Source organism: Tetrao urogallus, assembly GCF_951394365.1.
Source record: "Tetrao urogallus genome assembly, chromosome: 5".
Lineage (NCBI taxonomy): Eukaryota > Metazoa > Chordata > Aves > Galliformes > Phasianidae > Tetrao > Tetrao urogallus.
In genome coordinates this window covers 57892378-57914257 of record NC_136818.1, presented here as the reverse complement: position 1 = coordinate 57914257, position 21880 = coordinate 57892378, and the positions used below count along the sequence as shown (strand labels likewise).

The window sequence follows — 21880 nt, the reverse complement described above, 5'->3', positions numbered from 1 at the left end:
ATTTTCGCCATCAATAGGTTATCCAACACGTAAATTCAATCTTTAATTACTTGACAGGAAAAGATTTCTTTGTTGCATAAGGGCAGTAGAAAACAAAGGCTATCCTTTGAGAACCACTGAAATTGTAATACAGCAAATACAGAAACAAAGCAAATACTGTCAAAAACAGATCTTTGCCATTCTTAAGTCAGCACAATGTTCCTAAATTATGATTTCATTTTGCATTGTATATAAGGAGTTGTTAGAAGAAAAACATGCACTGAAATTAAAGACGCTTCAGTGCAGAAATCTAAGAATTTAATTTGAGGAAAATATTCAGATAACAAATTTCATGTTGTTCATGTGAAAAAAAGTTAAAAAAAAAAAAAAAAACAACACAGAGATGTAGTGTCAGAGCATTAAAATGGGGGGAAAGAAGAGTGGAAATTCAGGCGTGATTGAGACCGTGATAAGCTCCGAGTGGCTCTGATGGTACAAGCTTGTTTAACACGAAGAACAGAAGTGCAATTCATACGCCTGAATAAGCCAGCTAATCTTGTTAGGATATGCATTCATGTAAAATTAGTCTCTGCATCTCTGTCTGAAAGAAGCACTTAGACCTTTTTAATTTTTATAGCCTATGGCAGTAAACGATTGTAATCATTTAGCAATCATGATCTTCGCTATTCAGATCTGTTCTTAAGGCTGCTACAGTCCCCACTTCCAACCCAACAATGGCCAAAGTGAACTCATTTGTTTTGACTCTCTATGTGCTATGTTTCACATTATCACAATACAATTCTGCATTAAAGCTTCCTGACAGAGATCTAACACACGCTGCGTCAGCTACAATTCCGTCCATCACATAAAATAGCCTGATAAACCCTGGCAATGTAGAAAGCCTGCTGCCTGAAATCACAACACGATCACATAATTATTGACCATATTCTCTTGACCTTTCTATTACTAGTTCAGGGCCCCATCTTACGATTATTCAATGATTCTGTTATAAAAGACTTCAGTACAAATTACACATTTTAAATAAAAACATTTATTCAAGAGCACTGTGTGTCACAGTAGCTTAAAATAAAATCTATCTGGGGAATCTAAGTGCTTATTATTACAGTAGCTGTGCTGCTGGGCTTCTGTAGATTATCTGTCCCATGAGAGTTCAGCAATGGGGTGGAAAAAAAGTAAGCAGCTGAATAAGCAAAATCTTCTTGAAAGTTTCAGAGCAACTAAAAACTAGCCATAGTAAAACAAACTAATATATTGCAATATTGCATTAAACTGGGTTACTCGGAATACTTGCAAATACAAACTATACTAGCTATTATAACAGAGAATGCTTCCCAACTGGAATCTAATTATAAATAGAAATCTCTTACTCCAAGTGTTGTAAGTACCTTTTGTATACTCACTGTGAATACTAAGGTACAAATAATTAGGATTGGCAGGTAAATGTCTCCACGGAATTTAAATGAATGGATTAATATAGCTTCTAAACTTATATATAATCTCTGTATTAAAAAGCTGAGAGCCAGATGGGTGTCTCTCATAGCAATGATTCCAATGGAAAGATATGACAGTCTGCATTCACGGAAGTCAGTGAGAAGATTCCTCAGTGAACCCAGGAGAACAATATTCCAAAGCAATTGAACAATATGAATTGTTTATTAAATATCAACACTTTTATTGTCTTTCCCTACTGTACTGAATCATGCTTCTTTATCTGTTACTCCTGTTTGTACAGGCAGAGATGAAGCATCATAGTCAACTTGTGCCAGGATTACTCTATTATCTTAAAGATCTGATCAGAGAGCAATAAAACAAAGTTAGTCTTTCTTAAATAGAAATGAAGCCATGAACAACAGTTCCATTTGGTTGCTGTCTTCAGGCTGCCCTTGAACTTTTGACTCTTTTCAACTGTTGGTTGAGGAAAATTTTAACAAATGTAAAATGGCTGCATTGAGAGAGGAAGAGAGAATTAATCTGAGGCTCCAAACATTTAGGGAAATCTGACTGCATGGCAAATGGATGTATGATCAATAACAGAGAGAGAAACACATTATACAAACATATTGAGAAATATTCCAGATGTCAGCAACACTGAGCATCAGACGTCAGACAACAACAAATGCAAGAACATGTTCATTCTTTGATGTTCAGCTCCACTTTAGGGCTGATGGTTGTTGCTATTCTCTTCTAGCATATAATATTTGCTAATACAAATCTGGATATTGTGCTTTTTCCAATAGTATTTTGCTAGTGACATAAAAAGTTAGCAATGTTAAAATCCAACATTTCCTCACAAGTATTTATTACTAAGGATAAAGCTGAGCTGAATGCTCCTGAATCTATAGAGTCATCATAATAACGTTTTATGGAAGAAAAAACTCAATAGACCATATAGTGAAAAATAGTTTCATGGAAAATATAAAGCTGCTAAACTTGATGGCTATTAAAAAAGAACGAGTCCAGCGTTTTTTTTCATAAAGTTTACAATATTTGGATAATAAAAGCTACTGAATTTAAGAGCACCTTAAATATTTCCAAATATAATATGAGAATTTGAATTAATTCCAGATTCCTTCTGATCTTTCAGATGAATAAGAGAAGTCCCAGCTGAATAAGCAGGAGGATGTCCTAGAACCATGATATATGCAGGGAAATCACAGTAGCAAGTTAGGCTATCCTGTAGAGGCTTTGATGCTGACATTGCCTTTCAGCAAACAACTATTGAGAATACCAAAGAAATGCAGGCTAAGACCAATTCACAGAATTTGAAGCCCCAAAGTAAAAGAGATTATAATGTTGCCATTGTGATGCAATGAAATGGGAGTGTTAGCATGTACTTCTAATAAAAACAGATTAAGGAATTTTGATTATACAAATGGAAGAATCTGAGTTAAAACAGAAGTAATTTTATCTTTTGCAAAAACTCTCATTTCGTGCAGGTGAAAAACCGGTAAAATATATTCCACCAAACATTGCAACATGTTGTCTGATGAAGATCCTCTACTTGGACGGACAGTAAAAGGTGAAACACAAAAATTTTATTAAAGTAGAATGATCAAAGCCTTGTCTTCTTTAGGGGTGTGGGTTCTGTCTGCTGATCCCTCGCTTTCCTTCAATGATAACAAATTCCCCAGTATACTCTTTGCCAGTCTGGTCCGCACTCCCTGACTGAAATAGGATGGGTCTCTGTCCTTTACCTATTACACTGACTTGTGTGACATTTGTAGAACTGAATTCATTTTGTAATTTCTTTTCTTGTCCAGTATGTGTCACACTGGCCAATGGATTACAAATTTTAGGAGGACACAGGAAGAAGAGAAAGATCACATTGCCTCTGTTTCTTTAGGCAAAAATTCATGAGAACACTCTATGAAGTCATACATTAGGTACTATTCCTTGAAGTAGTCACAGTTCCTCTCATCAGTGATATTCCAGAGTTGGTCATTCAGAGTGACAGGAAACTCCATGAAGTTTGAGACTTGTCCTGACAGCCTGAGCAATGATACCAGCCCATGTCTGCCTAACAGCAAAGGTCTGAACTGACAGAGGCTGACCCCTACCACTATTGTGCTGCAGGAAGCTACGAGACAGCTGGAACAGTCTACAAGCATATAAAAGCCTCTCAGTACAAATGAGATGTTCTGTGCAAGAAAGCCCCACATTTCAGCTCTGTGAATGGAAATCTCTCTGCTTGTATATCTGCTGTGCACATACACTACAAAAGATCTATAGAAATCATAGAATAGAAACCTTTAAGTTATGGCCAAATACGTTTAATATTAATATTTGATATTTAACACATGAAGCACATTCATTCAACAGTGTATTTCCTAATCTTACTGGCATTTGTTGCTCACGAGGGGTAGAATTCCCAGATTTTGCTGTAACCAGATGAAACACCCGTACGCTCGCCTTTCTGCCACCAGCATTCTTCTGCCTGCATTGATTTATCAAACAATGCAAGCTGGTAGCAATATTCCACATATGTTCACTTTGTGTAATCCTCAAAAAACAAAGGAGCTCAGATGTGTGAACAAAGTGAATGTAATTCCTGCATAAACCATTTGCAGTTGTTAGGTTTTTTTTTCTGAGTAGTAAGCAGAAATGCTGGCTTTGCTTCCGGATTTCTGGTTATCTTCAGTAAGATCATAATCAATCTTATTCTTTGTGTAAACCTAAAGCATGGTTTTGAATAGAAAAAAAAAAAGCAACACATAAGAAAAAAAAAAAAAACCACAGGAAATAGCAAAAGCAGTATTCCCTGCACAAGAATATAGATTTATAGTGATATATATTGTCTCAGCTTCTCTCTAAGACAACAAAATCATATTCAAAGATAACAGGGCATAGAGTGAACCTAAATCTCTATACTGTGTATGTGTCTAAGAACAAGAGGAACTACACATTGCTCTGTTTTAAAAAATATGAAATGCCCTATGCATAACTAAAAGAAAATTAGTTTAATTTCTGACACTACTAATTTTAAATAAATAAATCGCAGCATAATTCTGGTGCAATTAAGGTTAGATAAGTATATGCTGTGGCCATGCAAATAAAAACAGCAACACACAGACAGGTGGGGAAGGATGCGGGAAAGGTGAGAGTGTAGTTGTGTGGGAGCAAAGGAATGGATAAAGCATCTTGGATGTGAGTGAACTCAGTCTGATTCCTGGAAAATATAACTGCATGGCTTGGCTGTACTGAGCATTGAGGGAAAAATGGTGCAATTATAAGGATTTGAACAACATATAAATATGTGATAGTTACTCTCCATGAGCAAACAGTAAAATTGTGTATTTAGCAGTGAGCAAACAGAATGTAGCAGTACAATGCATTGGAAAATATGCCTTTTTTTTATATAATATATGAAAAGTGAATCACAAGTTTGCAAGAAAAATCATCAAAGCCAAAACATTGAAAATAACAACCACTGTATCCAACAGATGGCCAGGTGGCAATATAATGCTTAGTTAATTTTGTAATGAGGGCACTAAACGTTTTGTGCCTATCTAATCACCTGATGAAAAAAACCCTCCCCCCAATAAGACCCAAACTTAAGAGTTATTCATATGTATATATCAGTGCTTCAGACCTTCTGGGTAGAGCTGTTCTTAACTCACATACTATGTGTTAAGGTACATTTTATGAAACTTAAACAATGACATTTCATTCAGCTACAACAGAGGCACAAAGAGTACAATAACAGTTAGCGTCCTGCCTACCAATGAATCATTGGTATCATGATCATTTTCAATGGTAATCATGATCATTTTCAATGACATCAGTGTTCTTTTTTTTTTTTTTATAGTGCTGTTATCATTGTCTGTACTATATGTGAAAGTGTGTCTGATATTGATGTGAAAGGTGGTGAGGGCATCAGTCCAGAGACAGAGGCAGAATCCAATACTCACGGACGTCATTAGGATCTTACACATGTATTTTCATAAATTTGGGACAGAAGTATGATACATAATTGTCTGTCCTATAATAACCTCAAAGAAACTTGGTTTCAGTTTTGGGCAATTGATAAGAGGAACTGAGTAAGTAGACATGAATACTGACAGCAAAGGGAAGTCACTGGGAATTTGCAGCCTTTGATACATCCATCTTGTTTTAAGGATAAACAGATCTTTAGTTTTCAGAGATGTCAAATTTTGAAGGTTTCAAGATTGTGTGTCTCAAACTATTCATTTTCTAAGAGACACAAGACAAAATATTATCTGACACAGACTGACTCTCTGTACTAAAACAAAAATGACAATTATCGCTAAGCTTAAAATGTTAAGTACCAAAAAATACCTGAAAGCTGTGAAATCTGTAACAAATATTCATAGATTTCATTTCAAAGGTTAGAATTAGAAGAAGCACATGCCAAAAGTAATACAGAACTGCACAAAACACTGCTGCAGGTATTACAATGTCTGATGCACAGGTAAGTTTCATTCGTGCTCTTTTAAAAAATGCCATGTTATTAAAAATACATATATGTATATATACCCACATAGTGCACTGTAGAATCATTCTGAACCACTACATGATCAGATTAAAACTAAAAAAAGAAAAAAAGAAAAAATTAAAGCAAGACCAACAAGCACTATTGCCTATTTTCTTCAGTAACCTACAACCAAATAAATTTGCCATATGAAGACTGGAAATCATGTCAACACATAAAATGTTCAGAGAGTGCATAGTTATAGATAGAATCTGACTAAGAGGACATCTCAGATGTTTTTGTTTTAGATGTATTCATAAATATAACTGTTATTCTACAGTGGCAAAATTTGCCACAGAACTTACTCCCTGGAGAATTTTGGGTCTGTTCTCCAAAAATTCATTTTAAAAAAAGGATAAGAACATGCATAAAAGATGAAAACAATATTAATAAAGTAAAGCCACCACCTGAATGGAACAGAGAACGCTTTGATGGTTAGTGTGTGAGTGTTGCAGTCCTTCATTTACCTCATCTCACACAGCCAGGCAATGTCTACTCGAACCACTCTTAAAATTTTTCTGACATCTGAAGTACAGTCTGAAGGCTTTATGTGTGGTTATGGATATTTCTGCTGACCACTCATTTTGTGTGGTTTTTGTTGTTGGTGTTGGTTTGGATGACAGGCTTATTTTGCATTTTTAACAATGCAGAACAATACCTGTCTGTATATACAGATAGACAAAGTTAAGTAGTTATGGTAATAAATTTGCATCACATTATTCTCAGTTTATGCTACTTTTCGTAACACCCAATTCCTATGATGTAAAATCTGGAAGCTAAGCCAAGTTTGGGGCACTGATTTCTTCAGTGGCTACAGGCATGCTATTCCAGAAAGCAATACAAGCCACCTGCCAGCCTCAGCTGGCCTTTCACACCTGCAAATGCAATCTCTCCATGTGTAGGATAGTCACTGAGACACCAAAATTGGCAGATAAATTTCCACATTCAAGCAGCTTAAATTGCAGAAGTAAATAACTGTGGGCAAAAACACATGGATAAAATAGATAACAGCCTACAAATTTGTCTCTAACAGCAAACAAAATGATGGGAAGAGAGCTTTCTGCATTTTCTATTTCACCCGTACTTCTCCAAAAATGCATTGACTTCAAAGAAATACTCTTAAGTGTCCAGCTGTGTCTGAAGTTCATGTAAAGCAATTGCAACTGCTTTTTCTTATTTAAGCCATGTATTACAGTTTGCTTTATTAATACCTGCTTTGTTCCACATTCTGTTCTATGCACCAATAACAAGGAGACAACTTTTAAAATTAAAAGCATTAATAAAATGCCACTTGTAAATATTTTTAAATTAAAAAAATGTCAAATGTAAATAACCATCTAGGGATCTGAATAGTTATTTCTTTTATTTCAAACAGCTTCCAGCAAGTGAAATATTTCTGGAGAATCAAAGGTATATCCTTTACAGATCCACTGACAGATACTTTATGACGTTCGCCCTGTATTGATATCTGAAACATTTTCAGATAGTACATGCTTTTAAGTTATTTATATTCCTGTTACAAAATAACATAATGGGCATTATTCTACAATTCCCTCCCTATCAGAACTTGCTTGTTTCACGCCACCAGTTTGTGTGGATATTGTCTACAAAACTTGGAAATCATAGCCCATCTGTTATGGCCTTAGGTTTAGGTTTATCTGAGGTGAACCCCGTATGTTCATGTAGAAATTTAGAGTGGTTAATTATCCTCAGTTTCCCATTTCACTTCCCACATAGTCCCTGGGAAGTGGGGCAAGTGTTCTCTTGGCACAAGATGTTAACACTGCACTGCAGCAATTTCTCTTCTCCACCTCACCAAGTTGCATTGCACTGTCAATCCTCTTAAACCCTTTATATGGTCATTTACACACTCAAGATGTAGTTTAATCTTTAATGATTATTATATACCAACAGTGTACTCAGGCAAAAGCATTACTATATAGAGTCATCAATCTAGAGAAATTCTGTTGACAACAGAGTTCAACTATAACAGCCAAAAGGCAGAGGCCTAACCTTTTACAAGTGCCAATTTAAACAAAAACACAATACAGCAGTGATGTGTTTCATAAGAGCACACTCAAGTACTGATGAAACAGAGGCAAAGAAAAATAGAAATGGACAGAAAGGAGAAACACATGTATGAGATGTGAGAGGAAAGGAAAATGGGGAAAACAATAGGTAACACTACATAACCATAATCAGGCAGACAAATGAAGGAAGATATAAGTTGAATTAATGTGCCTATTAAAATCTTTTTTCTCTCGTTATCTGGCGGAATAATACTATAAGAAAATGAATTTATCACTTACTTTGAGAGGCTCCTCATGGAAAAGCTTGCTATCGCTAGTTTGTCTTCTGAAAAATCTCTGAATAAAGGGCAGATAAAGTGCGCATTCTTATATTTGCCTAAGAAAATGCTAGGTGCAACTAAGCTACACTTAAACGTGAAAGAAGTGTTGTTATGGTAAAATGTTACACATAAAGCAAGCTTTCTAGAGAAAACCAGCATTATCTGGGGGAAAAAGAGAGAAAAAGAGAAAGTTGAAAATGTTTACTTTCTGAGAGAATGACATTTGATCTCCTGGGAAGAAAATAATTCTGGATTTGTTGTGTGTTTTCTTCATGCGTTTTGTTTTGTTTTGTTTTTAATAATGTTTTTTTTACCACTTTTTTATCTGTTAAATACAAAATGGCATCAAAACTGAAAGACACTCCTTAAACAAGGAGATTCTACTTTGAATGAAAGTACATGATAAACTCCCTGAGATGCCAGCAAGATGTATTTTTTACTTTTTTAACCACTGAGACCAGATGTACATAGCTACACAGTCCCCTCAGAGCCTTGTACTAAGTATGCTGGCCTCACACACACATAACAATGACCTGCTGCCAGACACAATGGTACTTCAATTTGCACAAGTTACTTCTTGTTATCACAAGTGCCAGCCATTCAACATCAAAGGCACCTTCACTTAGGATTCAACAAACATTTATCTTGAAGAAAGAACTCCACAAGTATATTAATGAGATGTATTAAATATTCCTAACAGCTAGAATGAGAGTGAAACTCTCCAGAACTTCAGAAAATTGTTCATTATTATCAAAAGGACATAAGCACCACTTGACAAACTTTTATGTGAGTAAGGGGGGTGGTGTCACAGTGGGGTTTTTTTGAGCCAAAACATTCTAATTTAACCAGACTTTAAAAACCCACTTATCATTTGACTCACTGTATTTCCTAAACAATTTTACTTTCTTACCTTTTCCCTTTGTTCACTTAATTACCAGATTGTTTTAAGAAAATATGAAGATCAAAAGCTGATTTTGCAGCACTTTGAGGTGTGAAAATCAAAGTGAATTATAAATGAAAGATGATAAGAATATCTTTTTGCTTTGTAAAAATATATATTTATAGAATTTGTTGTTTTCCCTGTTTAAAATATAATACTTTTGGGGAAAGGTGAGAACTAGAAACTGTATGGAATTCTTCAAAATACCCCACCCATGTGATGGAAAGCAAAAAGAGGTACAGAATAGCTGTGATGTGAAGCCACCACACGCACTTCATACTGCAGCAGTTGGGTATCCTAATCTTCAAAAGCTTGAAGATACATACACATTACTGTGGTGCGGCATAACCTAAATTAGAGCAAGCCACATAATTTTAAAGATCAGGGTTTCAGCACCATTAAATTAGTAAGAAATATGTTAATTTTCTAAGAATAGTTGAAGTTATGCTATGTTCCTTATTTGTGTATTACTAATTTGTGCCCCATTTATATGGCAAACTAGGGAAAGACATACTCTTTCCCACCTTAATATAGGTTACCTCATCCCAAGTCCCACTGAGGGACTGAGCCTATGAGAAACTTGATCAGAGAAATCTTGTAAACACAGACACTATCTTCTCACATAGAGTACACTGAGTGAAATACTATGACAGGTAATGTAGGACAACTGGTTGCCTGAGGCTTCTACCCATTATGATGAGAAAAGTAAAGCTTGTATTTTGTAGATACATACTGTGGCTCATATTGGAAAAAATCAAACAAGAGAAGGAAAGAATCAAAACAAACCAACATTACTTCCCTTGTTCTTGGAATGAGAAATTCCATAAATAGCAAATATCAGTATTGCTATCATAAATAGCAAATTTGTCACTGTACCAGCTACCAGAAAAAGCTGTTTACTGTTGAGATGGCAGACTATATCTTTATATATCCTGTTTTGCTAACATTACAAATAAATCACCCTATTTTTTTATGCTCTAAATATATACGTATACTTACTTCCATTAATAATAATAAAATAATAATAAAATAATAATCTAAATGAAGCTGTATTATTAAAAGTGAATTTTCAGCCTGTAAATATCTTTCTCAAAACAGCTGTTTGTTAATAGTGTCTACACCATCACATTAACTTCAATTAGCAATCCTTGTAAGTAGACATACAAAAGTAAATACATAGTATTTACTTAAAAAGTATATACATAAAACAGCAAATTTTAAGTGTTTTATTCATTTGTTAATTCAAGAGGTAAAACAATTTCACACAACTTAACGAGGCCATAATTTAGCTCAGATCAGACTGTGCTTGATCTAAATTTTCTACTCAAAACACTAACACCCATTTTTTAGGCACAAAGAACATGGAACAAATAATTACATATTCAAATACTGATGACGTCTCCAGCTCTGTATTTCAACAGCATGGATGTCCTAAACAACATCATATTCCTTTTAATTGGGTTTTCTCTCTGAAACTGTACATTTCTCTCAAATTGTATCTTTTAAATAGAATTATCAATTACTGAAGAGATAAGGAAAGTCAAAGTTTAGATGTAAAGTATTGGCTATGTGAAGGAAATACATTTAAATTACGTTAGCTTCATGTCAGCAAACAAACAAGTCTGAAAGCACTAGAAATATAATACATTGTCCATCTGCAGGATAGATAAATCTTCTGCCATTGGTTACAGGAATGCAAAGCTCACAAAGATGAAATAGTTACTTCTTCTGATAACTACTCTATACATGTGCTGTTGTAAAAAATATGCAAATCTATTTTAAAGACCTGTGAAACTGGTTCAGCAGATGGAGAACCAGAATAATTATAAAAAGAAGTATTACAGAAAAATAGTAAAAATAAAACCAACTGCTCAATTTCTGGTCTGTGTATTTTAATCCCAAATAAACCACCTTGCTTTGCTTGTGACTCTTACACTGAAGCCAGTATCACCATATGATGGGTGTGCTGTCAGATCCAGAACAACTAGTCATGTTCAAATCATGAAACCAAAAAATGCAGGTGGAAGGAAAAAAAAAAAAAAAAAGAACTCACAAGATCGGTCAATCAATTGGATGAATACCGTGAACATAAAAATAAGGAGTGTAAAACATAAGGGGCTAGTTTTGACCCTAATTTTCTGAGATATTGAAATTTTAACCATGACATGCAACATCAATAACATCAAAGACTATATTTATGCATTAGAGATTAAAGAATAAGAATGCTGCCACTTAAAAGCCTTTTTGAAGGATAAACAACTGAACTTACGGCTAATTACTTGTATTTACCATCATCTGGGACGCAGTTTTGCAATGAAAGTGTAAGCATCAAATTTGTATACATTTTGAAATAGTCTTTAATGAGGAAGTGCAGGTACTATTACAGCAGTACTTTCAATGTTTCAAAGCTGTTCTCTTTCAAGGATCTGTTTAAATCATGCTCAGTACTGAAAAAGAAAATCCAAATTCCTTTCATAAACCTGAGATTACTTGAATGAAAGCAAGAGAAAGTTTATGAAATTAGATGTATGCTGCTGTAATTTCATATCACCGAATAACACTAAATAAAAATGCCACTGTTTTTAATCATAAGATCATACGATTGAAGACGACTTCAGGAGACCATCAACCTCTCTCCAAAGACATGTCAGTCATATAATTCCTGTCATATTTTATCTTAAAATCTTCCAATGACCGAATCTCTGGGATCTCTAAGTCGATCAATTCCAGTACCACACTTTTTCATTACAAACTTTGGTGTCACTGCAAATTCGTTGTGTCACCTGAACGCTCATTGCTGCAACACAATCACCTCACTTCTTGTCCTCTCTTCAATGGTTATGACAAACACATCACCCCACTCCCTACATTCCAGGCTGTTATCATTTCTCCGTATGTTCTTCTGCACTATGCAACTACAGATATCCATACTTTCCAGTTGCTATCCTTTCACAAATGCTTTATACCTTTCCTGTTTCCAGAACCTTTCTGGACTTGATTATCAAAATTGGATACAGTGCTCCAGTACCAGGTTCCATTAACGCTCTAACGTTTTAGAATTGAAATAATCTACCAAATCAGTAATATACTCCTTTTTTGTAACCAGGTTGCTGCTGACTCACACTCAGTTTGTGAACATTTCTAAGCCATCGATCAGTTCTATAGAACTGTAGCACAGTCAGCTTTTTCTTCATGCTGTTTTTGTGAAGATTATTATTTCTACCAGGTAAAAAAGCTTGCATTCACCAATATAGATATTCTCTCCAATTTGTAAAGATTATTTTAAGCTCTAATGCTGCCTACAGCACTCGTGACCTACCTTATAGTATCTGCAAATTTAATAGATATGTTCACTAACTGTGTAACTCAGGTCATTAATAAAAACATTGACAACATCTAGAGCTATGACAAATATCCAAGGTTAACCTGTAGCAGATGAATCATTTTACTGACAGTGAATATGTAAGCATGCTTTTCTGACCAGTTTTGCACCCATTCCACACCTCCTATGTGACAGACTGTTAAGCATTTATGATGCCCATCTGTACAAACATGAAATGTTTCCCCCCCCCCCCCCCTTTCTAAAGGACCCAGCATATCTTTTTCATGTGATTTTGTTCCTGAAAAAAATGCTGGCTACTAATCTTGTTCAAGGATGTTTTGGGGAATTTGCTTTGCATAATTCTCTGGCTTCTGTTTTCCTCCCTTTCTTCCAAAGTGATTTATGATCACTGCTTCCATGAACTTACCGTATACTGGATGATCTAAATAGAGGTAAAATTTGAACATTTCACACATGGGTGATTTAGTCATTAACAACATTAACAGTGTAGATTTCATTTCCATCACAATGGGAAAGAGAACCAGTTCAGGAATATTACTAATGGATACAGTTAAAGTATTAAGCCAAAATGTGGTGAGTCTGACACTTTCAGGTCACATAACTTGGTACAGCATTTCTGTAATGTGCTCTCAACTGTAATCTGGAAATATTTTTTCCTCAACTTTGTGAAGACAAAGAAACATGGTAAAGAGTATAATCAGGTCTTATTATCATACTCATAAAATCATAAGAAATGGGTGATTGGTTTTGATTAATTTGAATGTGAAACACAAGAGATTCATATTTTTATATATATTTTTTAATATTGACATTTATAGTAAATATAACACTTAAACTAACAGACTGTACTTCACTACATGTTTGTACCTCTGATTATCAGCAGTGCACCATGATAACAATGAAGAGAGCCATTCAGTGCTCAATTCATTTACTTATCCTGTCTAAATAGACAGATTCCTAAATAAGATGCCTAGGTACAAACAGTATTATTGGAGAACAAAGCAAAACAGCCATGCAAATAAGCTCCCCATATAATACTAAAGGCATGTGTAAAGGCAAGCATATAAAAAAGGCTTGTACAATTTACTCATTTCTGCAGGTAAAGAAACTGATTGCCTCAGCAGTGAAGCAAATTGCACAAGGGAGCCCATAAAACCACTAAGCAAACAGTCTTCCAAACCTAAACTTTCCATGCATGGGACATGCATGCTTGCCTGTTTCCAAGAGTACTTTTGACTGTGGCTGCACGAATACAAAAGACTAACAAGCTTACAGGTACTTAGAGATGGTAAGTCTAATTAACTTGGAGTCAAAATGTATGTAGAGCACAGAGCACCAAAAAAAGTTAAACCTAAAGGGTTTATTGAGGTTTCATTTTTGTTAATTACATGTGGTTTAATTGATTGGTAAAGCAGTCTAGAGTAATTTACTGATATTACAATTTAACTGACTGTAATGTTGCATTCAATCCAACACATACCAACCAAAAAATCAAACGTACTCTATTTTCCCAAAATGACTTGTGCATAAATTGAACAGCATGGATGAAAAATAATGATCTGTTCAAATATTCATATTCCCTATAGAACTTATGCTACCATACAACTGTCCTAAAATAACATTGCATTAATTTTAATTAAATTTTGCATTTCAAAGCAGTCTTTCCATACATAGTATGTTTTTGTGTGACTTCTGTCAATACTTGAAAGATGAAAGGAAAGCCAAAGGTTATATGTTAATTATTAATTATCTCTTGAAAATAAGTATAATGAGCTTAGTTAATACTAGGTTATTCTATTTCTCAACTATTGTTTGCAAACAGTTGGAGTAGTAAAATCTATTGCTGCAGGAAGTCTATCATATCATTACATTCTTCAGAAAGAATAACTATTCTATATTTCTGTGGACTGTGCTGTATACCCACGGTTTCCTCTAAAGATATTTCTTTACAGCCTAAGGTTCCAGCATTTGTATGAACAGGTTTCTCAATAAATAAGGATATATATGCTGATTGTGTCATCATGTGCCTACTTGCTTCTTCCTTTAACCCAGATAAAAGAAAGAAGCCAGATAAACTGCACGGCCATCATTTGCTTTGAGCAATGACACCAAGGAATGTTTGTATAATGTTTGTATAAATAAACATGTACAAAAACCACAGAATTTCCCCATAGTTTGGGATACCAACCATTCTGACATTCACAAGAATGAGATTCTGCTGAGGGACTAAACAAAGTAATAGCACAGACACTGAAAAAAGTGACCCTGGTAAAGTTAACAACTAACTTTTGGTTCCACTGATCACTGCATTCCTTTGCACTGAAACGCATTAAAGCTCAATCTTAGAAGGGAACTATTATATAAGAAAATTTTAAAAAGATGCTTTGAAGATACTAAAGAAAGAATAATTGTGTGTACTATCAGCAGTAATTGTAAGAAAGAAAAGGTCAATGCAGTTATTTCCCAATCCTGAAAAGCTGAGGAGGAAGCAAAGAGGAGCATTTGCATTTCCCTTAAGGAGCCTTTAATTCAAACATTCAAACCTCTTCACTCTCTTTTCATAGCAGAGTTCTTCCAAGCTTCCAAGCATTTCTGGTGTTTGATCCTAAAACCACTCACTTCTTTCTTATAGAGCTCTGTTTGTTTTTCAATAGATAGTAACAACAACAAAAGCAAGATGCTACAAATAGAGGACACACAAATGTAAAGAACAGTCTTGCCACTTTGGGCCAACATTCATCACCTGCTCTTTTGTTTTGCTTAAGAAAAAAATGAGTCATCTGTTTTGGTGCTATACTCTTTACTTACTAAGAACATATTCATCATCTCATTTCCTTTACACTGTGGAAATGACTCCAGATGACTTTTCATCTCAGAAATTCAAAAGAAGCTCTCTTGGTTCCTTCCCAGAGCCCCACTGCAGACTGCATTTCTCTCCGTCTACTGCTTTTTGCTGACAGGTATTTTGCTGAAAAATCTCCTAATGCTCTCATGCAGTCAACTTGTCCCATAGAAACTTCTCCGACCATAGAGCTCAACAACTACAGCTCTGCCAAGTGGCTATTTGCCTCAGGCCATCTTCACTTTGTTCAGGCCCCGTTTTCTCTTAAATAATATGATTTTTCTCTTCCTGTTAGCTTGAAAGCTTAAGCTCATCACTGGTAAGATTTAACCAGGTCTGTGAAAGATAGCAGGAATTAATATACTACAGTGTATGCACACACACACGTTATCTCCAGCAGCATTTTATTCTAATCTGACCTCGTAATAGATTGTACTGAACTGAAAACCATAATTATTAATTTTAAAGTGCTGCTATCATCACTAATAACTATATGCAAACATCATTCTATATACAAAAATTATACATAATGAAATTAATTTATTTTGATTACCACCTCTTAGGACCTTCAGGCTAACTACACTGTGCAAACATAAAAAAGGAGCTTTGGTTATTATATATTAAGCAGAGCAAACAATTTTCCTCTTCTAGTCGTATCTGGCTATAATTAAAACTCCTATCTAGTTTACATTTTCTTTTTTTCTTTTTTTTCTTTTTCAAGAAGCAGCACACAATTTTCCTTGTAATAAATCTATCATCTGTTATCTTCTCTACTCTCAATTTTTGTGAGATAAAGAAACTGAACTGTAGGAAGCTATCACAAATGCCTCATCTCAGCTAAAACTGCCTTATCTACAAGCACAACAGGATTTCCTTCGTCATTTACATCTGCCTGTTGAAAAAATGTTTCTTGTACTTAATTTAAGAAAATAAGTCCACATGCAACTGGGGGCAGGAACAGATTTTCATAGCTCAGATATACAGGTAGTAATGTCTTCAGAGTGAATTCAATAAGTCATATCAGAATCTATGCCAGACCACTCAGATTCCTTCTGGGATGAATGCCTATGGCAGGAGATATCTAACCTTCAACAACTAAAATGAGCCCTTCAGTCTCAGACCTTGAGGTTTATAAATTAGTTATTCATGAAAAACTCTTAACACTGTATAGTTTTTTAGATATCTGTATTACATCAACATTATTTAACTCAGCCCCACAAGAAATCTTTCCTGTAAAACAGTCTGGTGCCATGTCATATTTTTCTATAAAGAGAATAAACATGATGAGCAGTACTAGCATAGAAGTTAATCAGATAATACTCACTTATTTTTGTGAAGTGACAGTAATATTACTATAACCTCAGTTTTGCAAAACTGAAGATTAAGTAAAGGAGATTTGACTCACTGGGTCCTTATATAGTCAGTCTCCCACAAGAAATCAAAGTGTAAGAATTAACACTGCAAAACCTGAGTGGGACGAGCTGTTTAGAGATGTGTTTTATAGTCATGAGAGAAGATCTAGTGCCAACTAAGTAGGCATATTGCTTGAAAGGTTCATTCAGGGAGGAACCTAAATTTTAAATTGGAAAGAAAGCAGAAAGTCAGACTAAAATAAATGCGCTAGCTTTATTGATTTCAGAAGACCATGAGCAATATAACAAGTTGAGATTCAAGTCCTATGAATAGCTCCTTTGACTTCAGGAAGATTACTCACGCTCTGTGAGTAAGTACATATAGATGTGTAAGATATTTGCTAAGCAACAGACAAGAACGCACCAAAAACGAAAAGTGATCTGAGAGGTTAATTTTGAAATGTAAAGTATACAATCCATAGACACCTACACCCATAAGAAGAATTAGGTATTGGGGTATGTTAATTATACATGACTATTGCTTGTTTTCTTTGTATCAGCTATTGGTGGTCTCTTGCCCACACTAAAACACATGAAGTGAAGTGCTCCTTTTACTCCTTTGCTTCATGTTCAATGCCATAATCTACATACAGCAGTATTCCTAAACTAAACGTGTTGCATTCCATAAGCAACGTGTAAGTACACAAAACACCGTTGTTATAGTTAAACATACAAAAAAATACGTGTCCTTACAATAGAAAGTAAAACTGCTTTAGCTGGAATTCACATATTGTCTACGTTCATTAGTACCACCAACATAACCAAGCTTTCCTGTTCTTATTGGGTTACCATAGAAATGAGCTTAGAGCTGTTACATGAATTGTTACTGTTAATAAGTAGATTCTTTCAGTTTCATTTGTGTTTTAAGAAGCTTTGAATATTCAAAAGAATAAAACTACCTTGATGTTAAAATTAAGGCTAGAAAGGTTATTTTTTAAAAAACAAACATAAGCTTATTTAATAAAATGAAGCAATAAGTTGTGTGGAACCCACACACGGTGTAAAGCAAGCATTCTCTCTAATTCCATGTTTTTATGCTTGTATATGCTATTCTTTCAGACATGCAAATGGTGCACAGCTGACTGTATAATGAAATGCTATATATAAATATGAAAATTCCAATAAAGGAATGACATTAACCTTTAAAGTTAGGCAAGCACTTATATATATAATACCATGCTTTCGAACATTTTTACACAAATGTGCGATCATGCATTACTTTCTCATTTCTCAAGAGCCTTACAGTGTATTACACAAGCAAATAAGAATTCTAAGGTATGCTTTTAAATATATAAGCTCTTTCTATTGTGTAATTATGAAAATATTTTGAAAATATTTTCATTTAAAAAATATAAAAATGCATTTTAACTATTCAATTGACCTAATATACACAAACGTATATATTTGCACAGGACACACTGGCTTATAAGAGCATTTTCTGTATATTCATGTAGGGGGAGGAATAGGACATCTGTATGTACATCTTCCATTGCATGCCTATGGATTAACAGCAGTAAATCCCCAAAGCATTTGGCTGAGTTCACAGTGTATCTGATCAGCAGCTGCTTTACCTTATGAAAGATGAATATTTGCCAAAATACCTCAGCTAGAAGATGTGTGCTTTATAATCCCATCTGCATGAGTTGCGTTAGTGACATCAATGTAGACTTTTTCACAAGCAAAAGAAAGTTTGATATGCTGTTAATGTGAAATCATTTTGGATACTGAATTCACCTGCAGTGTGGTGCCTTTCAGTAAAAGCTGTTCCACATTTGAGCCACTACAAAACTGGTAGGTAACCTGTCAAGATTTCTGTACAATGACCTATGAACAGATTAATCTTCAACCATTCTTGACATAAGACTGTACAAACATTTTAAGTATGAAATATACAGAGACATCAACTAATATTCTATTCAATTTTATTATCCATTGGTAAATCTGGGTAATATATCTTGTGTCTCTGTGTGAAAAAGGAAAACAGAGTCAGATTGAAACTTCATGTGTGGTCTCTTGGGTGAACTCTGGGTATAGAATGCAAGAGGTCTCACAAATCTTTTCTGGGAGCAAATGACAGGTCTCACTTCTTCATCCAGTGAACTAACAAATGAAATTTCACGGAAAGGTACTTGTAGAAAGGTTAGTCAGTCTTTGAAGGAGAAAAGAGGATGAGAGACAAAAACCTAGAGTATATATTTTATATGTATATATGTATATCTTTATGCAGATAGTATAGACTGTGCTAAAAATGCTTTCCTATTTCTAAGCTTAAAATTCTTAGGAACTCCTTTACTTTTGGAAGAATCCTGCCTTCTGTAAATTTGACACGAATTTCCAAGCTTGCTTACAAACGCTTTCCTGCTTTGTAAGTAGGAATTTGAGTTTGGTACCCATAGAAATGTTCCAAATTCCTCCGGTTTGTTCCTTAAGTAAGATAGTGCTGTAAGAATAATGCTAAGGAAAACATCTGATAAAATTCACTCTTATACCTTCCAAGGATCAAACATTCTCAGATGAGCAATATTACAGTCTTCTGGAATATTCCACTTCTTAAAAAACGCTATCCCTAATTTTTTTTTAAACGTCACTGATCTGTGGGAGGGATGGGTAGGGAAAGATGTCAAGCCAGGCAGGAGGTTGTTCATGTTCTTCTGCTCAGTGTTTCATTGATCTTTTTAGACCATGAAATAAAGGAATGATACTTCCCATTTTCTTTCAGTGCACAGGGTGAAAAATTTCAATGGCAGAGGGTGAGGGAGTATCTATCTGCTCTTTCTTGTTCCTTCAAAAGGCAGGAATGAAGAACAGAAACTCATCCAGGAGTTAAAGCATAAATTCGGATATTCTAAAGATAAAGTACATCTTAAGAGGCATCTATTTAACCAGTAAAAATATGAGAAGTAAAATTTTGTCATGAATGAAAAATACCAAAACTCAAGTACGTAGCCCATGGAAAAAAAGATTTCAGTGAATGAAATGGAAAGACCAACAGATATGGACAAAGGAAAGCTCAATTTCAGTATTAGTAAAGATCAACAAAATGATGGAAGATGTAACTATATAGATATGCATATACATATATATCATGTCTTACATGTACATGAAAAATGGAAAAGAACAGTTCAAGTGACCTACAGAGTAACATTTCGACAGTGATCTGAGCAGCAGAATCTAAATCTTTGCTCAATAGATAACAAATTAGGAAAGGAATTGAAGATAAAATTTCTATATTAACAGGAAAATGAAGACATTCCCATTATACAATGGAACTCACTTTTGGCTTGAGTTGGACTGATGCCATGCTACATTCAGCTTAGAATAAAAAATGACCCAGTTTAGACAAGCTTTAAAACCAAACATGACAAAGATATGAATTTTCATCTACACCTAGAAATCTAAGAAAACTTTAAAAAATTATTTGATACTTTCGACATCCTGATAGAATTTTTACTATCAGAACACATGAACAAGAAGTTTCTACTTCTCTTGTGGAAAACAGATTGAGATGAACAATAAAAGGAGAATTCTTGATGAGTAGCTATTAGTAGCTGTGAACAGGTTTTCAATTTTGGTCATGTCTAATTTAATAGTTAATGTCTTAAACTACACTTCGAGTCCATACTGAGAGTAACATCTGAAGAGTCAACATTCCTGTATTTCAAGGACTAAAAAAGATGAAAAACCCATCAGACTAGAACGGTGGGATTTACAAGTAGGTACTTAAGAATTCGATAGAATAATAGATAACATTTCTGAATCAGAAACAACTAAGTTTCTCTAGCAATACTTAAGGAAAAGCAAGGATCAGCACTCAAGCACAGACCTCTGAGAATTTTAATCCAGTTGCAAAGTATTTCTTTCTACTTAGCTCTTCTAAAGAAGCTGATTTATATTTATAGTGTATTTATCAGTCAATTTGCATGATCTTTCATAAAGACATAAAAATAATTATTATGATATAAGGATAATAAAACTTGAAAAACTTTTAAAAAATCCTAATTGGATCTGTTCTTCACAGAATAATATTTTGGACTAAATTAGAAATGCTATAAAAATCTATGAGAGTGAACACAGAAATCAGAATAGAGTCCCTTAATCTGTAAATTCATATGCTTGTATTTGTTCTTAAACATGCCAGAAAAACAACCTGATAAATGTGGGAAACACATTAACAACTATTAACAACACAAGTATTGAGACAAATTTCAATGAAATATTAATAAGTTTAATTGAATACTGTAGTTTAAAGTAACTTTTATCTGTATTTTTGCAGTAAGAATAAACACATGAGCACTTGCCTCATGACACACAACATGATTTATAATATTCATCTGAATTTTAAAAAAAAAAAAACAACAACAAAAAACTCAACTCAAATAAAAATTACACGTTTTTCTTTCTAGCATCAGTTCTAAGCTAAGCCTGGACATTAGCACATTATAATTTCAGTGAAGGAAAATTGTAAGTGCTAGTTACCTGGCACTCTTAAAGTGTACATAAATTCACTGCAGATCAACAATCAAACCCAACCAAAGAAAAACTTATTTAAACATTTATAATATCAGAATATTAAACAAACAAACAAAACCTAAAGAAACACTTTTTTTTCTTTTTTCTTTTTTCTTTTTTCTTTTTTTCTTTTTTAAATCTAGACTACATTGCTATGAAACAATTATTTTTTTCCAAAAGTCATCTAGATTGGAAACTTTGCAGGAAAAAATCAGTGTCTGAATATATTTATTTTATTATGAGAATAAATGAAATCTGACAAGTGCATATCAGCTGAATCTTATCACATACATGTAGGAATACACATAACCGAAGTTTAATCTCATGGAAGTTTAATCATTTGTTAAACAGGTAGTAATAAATATTTCGGCCAAGTTTTCCAAAATTGCTATGACTTTTCACGCTATAAAATAATAATTTTTATGTAAAAATACATATAGTGCTAAGAAAAAGCTACTGATGTCAATAGAGGTAGAATTTTGCTTAGGATTAAAA

At 34.2% G+C, this 21880-nt stretch overlaps 1 protein-coding gene across 1 annotated transcript in view; it reads right to left on the bottom strand.

Annotated features, from left to right (window-relative positions):
• ATRNL1 (attractin like 1) overlaps window positions 1–21880 on the bottom strand; it is a gene marked incomplete at both ends in the record, with an annotated part of 422440 nt that overhangs the window by 169726 nt on the left and 230834 nt on the right. The gene's annotated exons all lie outside the window — the stretch shown is intronic.